General features: G+C 44.0%; 1 long non-coding RNA gene across 1 annotated transcript; it reads right to left on the bottom strand.

Annotated features, from left to right (window-relative positions):
• Positions 1 to 2,123: 2,123 nt before the first annotated feature.
• Positions 2,124 to 2,800, bottom strand: LOC120488728 (uncharacterized). Its single transcript, XR_005624648.2, has 2 exons — positions 2,604 to 2,800; positions 2,124 to 2,492 (listed from the first exon to the last, which is right to left on the bottom strand). It is a non-coding gene; the product is annotated as an uncharacterized LOC120488728 (long non-coding RNA).
• Positions 2,801 to 11,754: the final 8,954 nt, after the last annotated feature.

The following is an 11,754-nucleotide window of genomic DNA, read 5'->3' as shown; positions in this document are numbered from 1 at the left end:
TCTATGAACTTTTGTTTGGTAACGGAAACAGGGTAAGCTTTCTTACGCACAGGAATCTCGTCAGTCGTATGAATTCGATGGTGAATCAAAGTAGTCTGTCCCAAATTATCTGTGCATACTGTCGGCCAATCAAGCATTAGACCTTCTAACTGCCGCTTCTGCGCTTTAGAAGCATCAGCTCGACTCACTACTTCCTTTACAGCCGCTAGTGTAGTGGAAGTCGTTAGCACTAAAGGTAGTGCAAGGTGTAGACTGACCATTGGCAAGGGTGAAGAAGTGTTGAAGGAGTAGATTGTGTCTCTGTCTTCAGGTAATGTATAAGTGGAATTTTTAAAATCAAGACGGATACCGGAAGTCATCAGGAACTCAAGCCCCAGTACAACTGAGAACGCCAGATCACTGTCTCTCATTACATAAGCCCTTAGCGGATAGTCATGACCATGGACTGTAGCCTGCCAAGCTATCTTCCCCAAGGCTGTCTGTACCTGACCATTTGCGAGTGAAAATGACTGTCCCCTACTTGACTGCATAACTTCATTGGGTGACAATTGCTGCCAACAGGATTCTTGTACTATTGAATAAGTGCTTCCGGTGTCTAGAATTGCTTGATATTGATGGACTTTTATGGTTATGGGTAAAGTTAATGTAGACATCGGCTTTCCATCATGTTCTGAAAAGACAGCAATATGCGGGTTAAATGGTCGTCCTTTTGAGTTCCTATTGGCTTCAGCAGACTTAGGGGAGTTTTCTTGATGCCTTTGCCTCCAGAAAGCTCTCTCTGCCGCAATATCTCTCTCTATGAGTGTTCCTACCCGTACTAGCTCATCCACTGTAGTTGCAGTACCTCGTAAAATACTAGCTATTTTTGGATTACAGTTCCGAAGTGTTGCTTGAAGGATTTCACGTTCCGTCATCGCTGGTTTCAACCTCAAACATAGCGCTCGGTACTGGTATGCAAATGTCCGGATGCTCTCATCAACTCCTTGTTTTCGTTCTCTTATTCTTCTCTCCACTTCAACCTCGTGATCTTCAGATAAAAAGGATTGAAGAAAAGCAGACTTAAACTGTGCCCAAGTTTTTACTTTCTTCTTTTCTGCCAACCACCAGTCTTTAGCTGTGTATGTTAATACAGAAGGAAGCATGGATAATATTTCCACATCATTCAAAGGTTGCATAGCTAGATACTCATCACATCGCTCCAGATACGTAATGGGATCCTCTCCATCCAAACTTCCGAACTTTGGAAATTCTAATTTGACAGGGGTCTGACAGTGCATCGGTCTGAAGGAACTATGAGTTACTCCAGTGTGGTTAAAATTTGGGGTAGAAGTGGCTCCCTCAGAAGACTGAATCAAAGATCTCAACTGGCTATCTATAGTTGCTTTTTCCAAATCCTGGACCTTAGCTTCCAATGTGACTTTTACTCGCCCGCATCCAGCCTCCAGTTTAGCAGATAAAGAGTCTTCTAACTGCTGTATCTCTTTATGACGATCTTGATGCAAATTTAAAATATGTTGCAACTGATTTTTAATGGCAGTCATGCGATTACTTTGCACATCTAACTGGTATTGTATATCTTTAAAGTGTATATTAGAGGATCCTTCCCAAACCCTCCATTTTACATTCAATTTTATGCATTCTTGCGGCCAAACAGTCATCATCTTCGTTGGGAGGAGGAGGAGGAGGCAACAAAGAATCATCAAAATCATATTCTTGTTCTAGATCTTCCTGTTCATTTTCCAGATACAAATTACTAAGAGAATGAATAAGGTCTCTGACAGGCTCACGACGTGTAGTGAAAGGTGCTGAAGAATAGTCTGGACTTAAAGGATCATTTCCCCCTGTCTCTCTTTGTGAGAAAGCCATTTTGCAACTAACAACCTCTTTAAGTAATCTTAATTCTAAAGACCCAAAGTAAATGAAATGTAAAGATACCTCAAACTATGGTCACAATAAAACACTTGTGTAGAATGGCTCATTGCAAATAGAATTTATGTCTCTCTTCAAGATTCAACAAAATGTTGCTTCCTGTCCCTGTTCGGGCGCCATATTTTATGTAACATCTACTTTTAAGAAAGCTTGCTAAGAAAGATTGCTACATAATAAAGTGAGGGACCAGAGACTTCACATTTCAATGAGCCATGTGTATTATACCATAAATCAGCATTCAGGCAGTAACCATACAAAATATACATGAGGCATTCATTTACAAGACAATAGGGCTAATTCAGCTCTTCCCAATAATGCTTTTGGTAGCCAAGAGTTCAGTCCTTAGAGTCCCACAAGTAACAAGAAACTGTACTTAAGCGCAGAGTGGAAGAGTTCACAATGGTCTGAATCCAAGTGTCCAGGCAGCGGTTGATACTAGGACAAACTGTAGTTCAAGGCACAAACAGCAGATGCCAAAGGTGTGATTGTAGACAATTAATTCCATATTGGTCAAGGGTTTAGTTATAGATGAGTTGCTGCCTCATGCCTGCACGATGAACCCTCTGCATCAAACAAACAAACAAACTGAGTGCCACCATAACACATTTACATCTCATTTGCTGACACATCACCTAACATTACACATACAAACAAAGTACAAACTGAACACTTACGTTTGAGCATAGGAACCACAGGTTCCTCAAATCAGGGAAAAACATGACCACACTAGTAGGGAAGCTTCTCCATGTGCTTAACACATCCTTCCTTCCTTACTCTACTTCTTCTACCATTTTATGCTACTAGGAACCTTCCTTACTAGAGTACCCCCTAGTGGTAGAACGGAGTATTACACAGTACAGAGAGCTAATAAGACAAATGTAACTGCAAGCTGTTACAGCAGTAGCGTCGTCATATCTGACTAAAATAGCATGACATAGCCTGTAACATGCTCTCACGCGTTTATTTTTTAGCATTTTTGGGAGTAGTAACATTTACATATGTGGTTTCAAGAACCAGATGCATTTACACTTGTCCAGTTTCGTCTGGAATGTGGCTCAGACCACCTCCTGAAGTGGTTTGAGCGATCGGATTCAAATCCGTCTCGAATGCGTTTTGGGGGGCATTTACACCTGGTCTTATGATGTGGCCCCTTTGATGATTTAAAGGATTAGTTTGATGAGAACCTTATTGACTGGTTTTGAAGAGGTGATACCTAACAACCCTGAATCTCAGCCCATGTTCTCTGTTTATCCGGCTACACCTTGGTCGCTCATCGCTGCGGCTCCTCCTCGGTCTGTGCCATCGGTCTCACATGGGCTCATCAGCCTGTCATCTCCACCTGGGTCTCCATCTTCGGTGGTGAAATCTCCACCGGTTGTCCCCTTGGTGCCTATCAAGTTGTCTCCACTATCCACCACTTCTCATGCTCCCTGGCTCCTCACTGGCTCCCCCCACCTTCCACTCCTTCATGGACTGTATTATCAGCCCGTTCTCATCCCAAGGCGTCATCTACCGTCATTTTGACCGTCATTTTGACCATGCGTCATCTAAATGACCCTTTAGGCCTAACCCTAACCCTACCCCAGACCTTTCCTAGTGGTCTAACCCTAACCCTATCCCAGACCTAAACCTATCTAACTGACGCTTAAGGGTGCCTAAAGTGTTGGATTTCATGGTCAAAAAAGTTAGTCAGTTAGATGACGCCTTGGGATGAGAATGCGTTGGGGTATTATGTAACCTGCACTCTTTCAGTTCAGGCACGAGGGCGCACCTTTTTGGGAAAAGAGAGATTGAATTCTCAGTAAAGATTTTAGAGTTTGAGAATAGCATACATTTGTTTTGTTTTTCTCATTTAGGACCAGCTTCAATGCACAAAACCTATTTTGTATTATATCGAAAGCAGACTGTAAGAAAGCCACAGATTGTTGCTTAGATGAATCTGAACAATATATAATTGTATTGTCTGCACAAAAGTGAAATCTTGTATTTTCAATATTAAAATCCAAACAATTTATATATATGCTAAAAAATAACGGACCTATAGAACAGATCCTTGAGGGACTCCCTTAACAACCTCCAATGGATCTGACTGGAAACCTTCCGCCTGAACACATTGGGTCCTTCCCTTTAGATAAGAATTAAACCATAAAATAACAGTTTCCGATAGTCCTACTGATCGGAGTCTTTTTAGTAACACATCGTAATCCACAGTGTCAAAGGCCTTTGATAAATCAATAAAAAGACATGCACAGTGTTTCTTATCATCTAAGGACTCCACTATATAATTTAAGACTTTCAAAACACCTGTACACGTACTGTAGCCTTTACGAAATCCAGTGTGGTTAGTAGATAAAATATTATTAGTGTTTAGAAACTGTGTCAGTTGCTGTCAGTTTTCGAAATAATACAGAGTTTAGATATAGGATATTGTCCAATTGAGAAGGATCACTCCCCTTGGACAGAGGAACAACAAATGATGACTTCCAAATCCGTGGAATTTTGTTTGTTGATAAAGAAAGGTTAAACAAATGCGTCAGTGAAGAAGAAATAAGATCAGCCGCTAGTTTTAAAAACAGTGGGGCAATATGATCAGGACCTGGCGATTTATTCACATCTAATTCTTTTAAAGCAGAACAAACGTCAGAGCAACTAATTTGTTTAAAAACAAATTCACTTTGCCATAAATTACGCTCTGCTTCAAGGAAATCTACATTTGAATTAATATAATTATTTGTTTCAAATAAAGACCCTGATGCAATAATTTTTTTTTATTAAAACTATTAAGCATTTGTTTTTTGTCTACAATTTTAATGGAGTCTTTAATTATACTAGAAGTAAGGTTTGTAGTTTAACTACCAGTTAAGTACTTAATATTTCTCCAAAACTTCCCAGAATTGGTTCCATTTTTTGGAAATAAGGAAATAATCTGATTTAGCCTTTCTGGTCGCCACCGTGCATTTATTTCGAAGCTGCCTAAAATGCAGCCTATCAGAGCTTAAATTTGTTTGTCTGGCCTTTGCCCATGCGACATCCCGCTCTGGAATGAGATCAAGTAAGGCAGTCGAAAACCACAGATTATCACGATTTTTGACTCAGAATTTTTTCATGGGGGCATGCTTATTTAGCCTGGCTGCGCCCTCCTACGCACTTCCGCTCAATTTCATTTTACTTCTGTACTACGTCTGGGATCGCTCCATATCCTTAGGTTTCCATAAATAATTTTTTTGTAGGACCAATCAGCGAATAGAGGGAGTGGCTGAGAAAGATGACGTTGATGTAAGCGCGTCAGTTTGAGTTCAGTAATGGCAGCGGAGAAAGACGTGAGAAAAGTTATTCGGTCCGTTGTTGGAAAAGAAACTGCCGAATATACAGAATTTAAAGCCGGATTGTTATCGTCTCACCTCTTGTTGCACAACTGAGGACAAAGTGAAGGAGGCAGAAAGTTTGGAAGTTTGTGCTGGGCAGCTCGTGCACGATGACCGTGACATTTTGGATGGACGGTTTAGCCTGGTGTTCGCGGTGTTCGGAAGCCCCGAGTCCTGGCTGCTAAACTATTGTTGAAGATCTGCTCAGGAGTCATGTCAGTCGCTCATATTCCCAACTGTAAATTTACTGATTCTTGTGATGAATAGAACATTTTGAGCCCCTTTGCGCACTCGTGCAGGAGGTTGGTGTGTCAGTTTTACATGTTGTAAATCATACAAATTGGTTGTGATTTTTTTAAAATAATTGTCATAATAAAAATGTGAAAACCCATACTTTGAAGATATTTGATTTTCAGTTTTAGATGGCAATGGTTGATTTGTTTTACTAAAAAAACTAAATAAAAATGTACAAACACATACTTTGAAGACCATAATTAAGGTAATTAAGAAAGACGTAATATGAAAAATTGTTGTTTATTACACATCTGCAGATAGAGACAGACTGATCATTCACTGTAGCAGCTACAGCATTTGCGCCAGACCAGAAAACGACCACAGCGGCGTATTTGTAATGATTAGACACAGCTTCCACCGTTGAATGAATATATCACTGTCCTTCGTGTCAAATATACATTTCGAATTAATAATTGTTCCTAGATTAACAAAACCTGCGGTGCTCGTTGACTGAAATCCTATTGTAAACATAATCCTCTGATCATTCGGACTTGTTGTTTCCAGCCATTTCGGCGCGTGACATACGTCATACAATCGTTAGCGATTGGCTATGGCAGATCGTGAATGACTTGGGGCAGATCCAATAGATTTGAACTTTAATAGTGAACCCGCCTACAAGGAAGGAAACGTTCGTCAATGGAGCAGATCCAGACTCTATGTGGAAATGAAATGAACTAGAGTCTGGTTGAACCAGGCTAATGCTTATTGACAATTAACATAAAATTATCATAAAAATGCTCCCATGCGCAGTCAACATCCGTAATTAAGACATTTTTATCCCAATCAATTTGAGCGAGATCGTGTAAGAATGCTTGTTCATAAAAATATTTCATAAAACGCCTCGTAATAATTTTTGGGTTTTGCTGAGGTAATTTCATATTTCTGACTACTGCCATGACAGTGATCACAGATATCGTTAGCGAATACAGAAACTGACGAGTATTTATGTGGAACATTTGTAATGATAAGATCTATTAAAGTTGATTTTTCCATAGATTTTATATTAGGCCTAGTTGGTGAATCTACTAATTGAAAAAGATTTAGATTATCACAAAGTTCTTTAAAATGATCAGATATCGTATGCATCCAATTCAAGTTAAAATCACCTAATGAGACTAGTTCTTTAGTATTTACTCCGAGTTACATCGGATGACGGAGAATGGGGGTTTCGCCTAGAAAGCCAATCATCTTCGAGTATTAAAAAACGAGCCAATGGCAAAGAAATGACATGGGTCTGCAGAATTTGCATATCATATCCGCCCCACAGTGTGAGTATTTAAGGAGAATGCGGACACAAAAGCAGTTATGTTTTCGCTTCAGAGCCAAGAGAACCTCTTCACTCCACAAGCCAAAAGACCTGAGTTTTTCATCAGTGACTCCTCTTCGAGACGAGCGAACTCTCCGGTGTTTGTGTGACGGCGGTACCCAGTAAGTCTCAAAAATTGCCTGCGATCTGAGCAGTGGTCTGCCAGTCTGTGTGTTTCTCCTCTCTAAAAGTGCTGCACGTGGCATGTCTTTTTAAAGATGTCTCGCCCATGTTCTTCTGGATGCAGTCGATTCCTGTCTTCCTTTGATGGGCATGAGTGCTGTTTTGTGTGTCTGGGCTTTAAGCACGCTAAAGCAGCGGTCGTGGATGACTCATGTTCTTTCTGTGGGAACGTGACCATCGCAACACTGAGGTCGAGACTCGATCTCAACGAGAGAGAGGGTCCCCTCATCCACACCCTGATCTACCTCTTGACTTGAGGGTGACGGTGTGGAACAATCCGACGATGCGTCCCCGAACCACACACCCCTCTGCCGTGTTGCAACCCGTGAGTGCCGCAGTGATTCAGGCGGGTTTATCTACGGATATTCCGCCTGTTTCATTTGGCGCTCCAGAGGATGACTCGATGTCAATCACGGCATCACAAAGTGGGCATGAGTCCTCTGTAAATGATGATGCGGCTGCGTTGCCTCCTTCGGGAGTCCCAGCATTGCCCGTATCAGATCTCGAGATGACGGCCATGCTTTCCCGGGCCACCGCGAGCATCGGGCTGGAGTGGAACTAGGGCTGCACGATTAATCGAAAAAAAATCACGATCTCGATTCAAACATAAATGCGATCTCATTTCTTAATGATGCCGATTCACTTCCGTGTATTTCCCTGCATTCAGATCATGCTGCATTCACGCGTTATATTGGTCACACTCACACAAAAACAAAACGATAATTCACAAATCAATCATGCGGACGTTTCATCAGGGAATGTCTAAATTAAAGTTGTTGCACCTGAGCAGCGCATATTTTTTTTTTTGGGCTTGCATGTTAATCAAAGTATTCACCGGGAGCAGGGGCAGCGCGTGAGCAGCAGTGAAACGCGCGCTCAATTAAAGTGAAAGCACACTTTTGAGGGACAAAATTAATGATTTCACTCAAAAAGTAGTTTCTAACAATGTCTAGTCAGTTTTAACAAGAACTGAAGTACCTTAAAACTTATATAAAAATAATATCCGAGTCCCATAGATACGCCTGTATCTTTTACACGCCTGTGTGGCTGCAGGTTTGGGTAAATAAAAGCTCGTCTCAAAATGGGCGGGTCTGTTTTTTAATTTCGGTTTGTTAATCTTCTAAAACCGTCAGATCGTCTGCTTTTTGGAGGCCGCTTAAGCACATATTAGTCCCGCCAAAGCCTAGTTTGATCGGTGAGTGATGATGTAGAATAGAAATTGCCGCGCTTGAAAGGGCAGAGAGAGAGAGAGAGAGAGAGAGAGAGAGAGAGAGAGAGAGAGAGAGGTCTTCAAACAACACGAAAGTTTGGAAGACCGCAGTTTCACATAGAGCATTTTGGAGAGTTTTAGATATGAAGACTCAAATATTTATAGAAGATTTAGGCTACCCATTTAAACTTGTTTGTAATTATTCAGTTTTGGTGAAAGTGTGATGTCTGATTCTAAAAAAAGCTATAGTAAACTAGCCAGAAAATATTAAATATAGCCTACACAGTTCATGACAGTAATACACAGACAGCTACATAGGCTAGCCCCAAAGAACCAGCTTAAACAATTTAGTTTTTTTTGTTACTGCACTTTATTAGACTGTCTTCTGTTATTTATTTATTTTTTACTTGAGTGCAATACATTTTGGATGGAAAAAAAGAGAATCGTGTAAGAGAATCGAGATCTCAATTCCCATGGAGAAAAATCGTGATTCACATTTTAGCAAGAATCGTGCAGCCCTAAGTGGAACCCTCCGCCATGTCCCGAGCGCTCGCGGTTGGATGATTGGTTTTTGGGTGCAGCTGTGGCTTCACGGCCTCAGCCAACCCTAATTCCATTCTTCCCGGAAGTGCATGAGGAACTGTCGAAGTCATGGAAGGCTCCCCTGACCTCCCGTAAACATTTGTCAGCTTTCTCCACCTTTCCTCCCCTCTCTCGCTCTCCGAGTGACGAAAGTGGCCTCATGCTCCCTGGGTCAGGTGATGGCCATCTCTGTGGTCCAGGAGCGTCATCTGTGGCTGAACCTGGCTGATATGTGGGACGCTGAGCAGACTCATCTGCTCGACGTCCCCATATCCCAGGCCGGCCTCTCAGGCGGAGCGGTTGACAGAGCTCTTTGCCCAGCAGTTCTCAACTGCCCAGAAGCAGTCTGAGGCCATAAAACATATTCTGCCCCAACGGCCCACTGCTGCCTCCACCCAGCCGTCGGTACAGATGCCTCAGCCTGCTCGTCGCCGAGGGCACCGTCCTGTGGCTCCTGATTCAAGATGCATTTTCGAATGTGTTAGGATTGGATTGGCCTTAGGATTGATTTGCAGCGATAGAACTGAAGGACGCCTACTTTCATGTCTCCAATTTACCTCGACACAGACCGTTTCTTCGGTTTGCTTTTGAGGGGCAGTCATATCAGTACGTGGTTCTCCCATTCGGTATGTCTCTGTCTCCTCTCGTCTTTACGAAGATTGTCGAGGCAGCCCTCATTCCCCTACGCGAACAAGGGGTTCGCAACCTGAATTATCTCGACGACTGGCTAATCTTAGGTCACTCTCAGGATCAGGTTTGTGAACACAGAGACCTAGTGCTCCGGCACCTAGCCCGTCTGGGCCTTAAGGTCAACTGGGAGAAGAGCAAACTTTGCCCCTTGCAGAGGATTTCTTTTCTCGGTATGGAGATCCACTCGGTCGCCATGTCCGCGCAGCTTACGAGCGAGCGTGCACACTCACTACTGACTTGTCTTTGACAGTTCAAGGGCAAGAGTGCGGTCCCACTGAAACTATTTCAAAAGCTCCTGGGGCATATGGCATCCGCAGCCGCGGCAACGCCACTCGGATTGCTCCATATGAGACCGCTTTAGCTGTGGCTTCGCAATCGAGTCCCGAGGCAGGCATGGCATCACGGCACGCTCCGAGGTACAGTAACTGCGACCTGCCGTCAGACCTTCACCCTGTGGCGGAACCTCAGTTTTCTACAGGCCGGAGTTCCCCTAGAACGAGTTTCCAGGCATGTTGCCGTCTCCACATGTGCCTCAGCCATGGGCTGGGGCGCCATGTGCAATGGTCATGCTGCCGCGGGCTCCTGGACAGGACCCCAGCACCTTTATGCATGTCAATTGCCTCGAATTGCTGGCAGTATGCCTTGCCCTGCACCGTTTCCATGCATTGCTCAAGGGTCAACACGTACTAGTCCGTTTAGACAATACCGCAACTGTAGTGTACATCAACCAACAAGGTGGTCTATGCTCTCGCTGTATGTCCCAACTCGCACGCCACCTCCTCTTATGGAGTCAGAAGAACCTGAGGTCCCTTTGTGCTATTTACATTCCAGGAGATCGGAACTTTGCAGCCTATGAGCTGTCTCGGTTCCGGCCCATCTCCGGCGAATGATGACTCCATCCCCAGACGGTCCAGCTGATTTGGGACCAGTTTGGGGACGCACAGGTAGACCTGTTAGCCTCCCACTACTCATCCCATTGCGCCCTGTATTACTCCCTGATCGAGGGCACGCTCGGCACGGATGCACTGGCGCACAGCTGGCCTAAGCAAGTATGCGTTCCCCTCAGTGAGCCTTCTCACATGGACTCTGTGCAACATTAAGGAGGACGAGGAGCAGGTCATTCTGGTTGCACCGTATTGGCCCACCCGGACCTGGTTCTCCGAACTGATACTCCTCACGACAGCAGCTCCTTGGCCAATTCCTCTGAGTAAGGACCTCCCTTCTCAGAGACAGGGCACCCTATGGCACCCTCGTCCCGATCTTTGGAGACTCTAGCCCATAAGTCATGCCTATGAGTCATGTAAAGTGGAACTTCTTCGTCAACTGGTGCTCTTCTCGCCGAAAAGACCCCAGGAGATGCTCAATCAGTGTCGTGCTTTCCTTCCTGCAAGACGGGTTGGAATGAAGTCTGTCTCCCTCCGATAGCGGTGTATGTGGCCGCTATCGCAGCATATCACAAAGCAGTTGAAGGTAAGTCGCTGGGAAAGCACCACCTGATGATCAGGTTCCTGAGAGGAGAGAGGAGACTGAATCGTTCTCCTCTCGTACCCTCTTGGGACCTCTCAGTGGTTTTAAATAAATGCCCTGCAGAAGGCTCCCTTTGTGCCTCTGCAATTGTTACACCCCTGAAAAAGGGGAGAAATAATCACGAGAGTGATACGAGTCAGCTTTCCTCACTGAACACTTTACTGTTATATATTCAACATTAAAGCTGCAAGCAGCGATGGGCGGGCCCTCGCACCTGTAGCACGTCGGGGTGTGAGGCGGCCGCGTTTCATTTTCTGCAGCTCAGCCGGTGCGGCTGTGAATTTGCTACGCTGCTTCATTAAAGGTCACTTCCTGTTGCCAGCAGGTGGCGCTATGACTGTGGGTGAATGTCGGCATGTAGATTTGATCGGGCGGGACTCTTGTCAAATGTGTTAAATTTCGTGCAGATCTGGGCATTTACAGCCAAGTTACTACAACTTCCTGTTTCATGGCGAATCATCGACGCCACGGACACGCCCATCGACGAAAACGCGCAGATAGCACAACTTTTCATCGTCAATGCCTTTAGAAGGTACAGCAGAAATTTGAAGGCGATCCGACTAAAGCCCTAGGAGGAGTTAGTTAAAGTACGTAATGAGTAAATCATCCAAAAATGGCGGTAAAATTAGAAATGGCTGACTTCCTGTTGAGTTTAGGGCATCGCTCCA

The sequence above is a fragment of the Pimephales promelas genome, chromosome 12 (genome assembly GCF_988280905.1).
Source record: "Pimephales promelas chromosome 12, fPimPro1.hap1.1, whole genome shotgun sequence".
NCBI lineage: Eukaryota > Metazoa > Chordata > Actinopteri > Cypriniformes > Leuciscidae > Pimephales > Pimephales promelas.
Note: the sequence above shows the minus strand (reverse complement) of the source record. Positions and strands in the feature narration are given on the sequence as shown.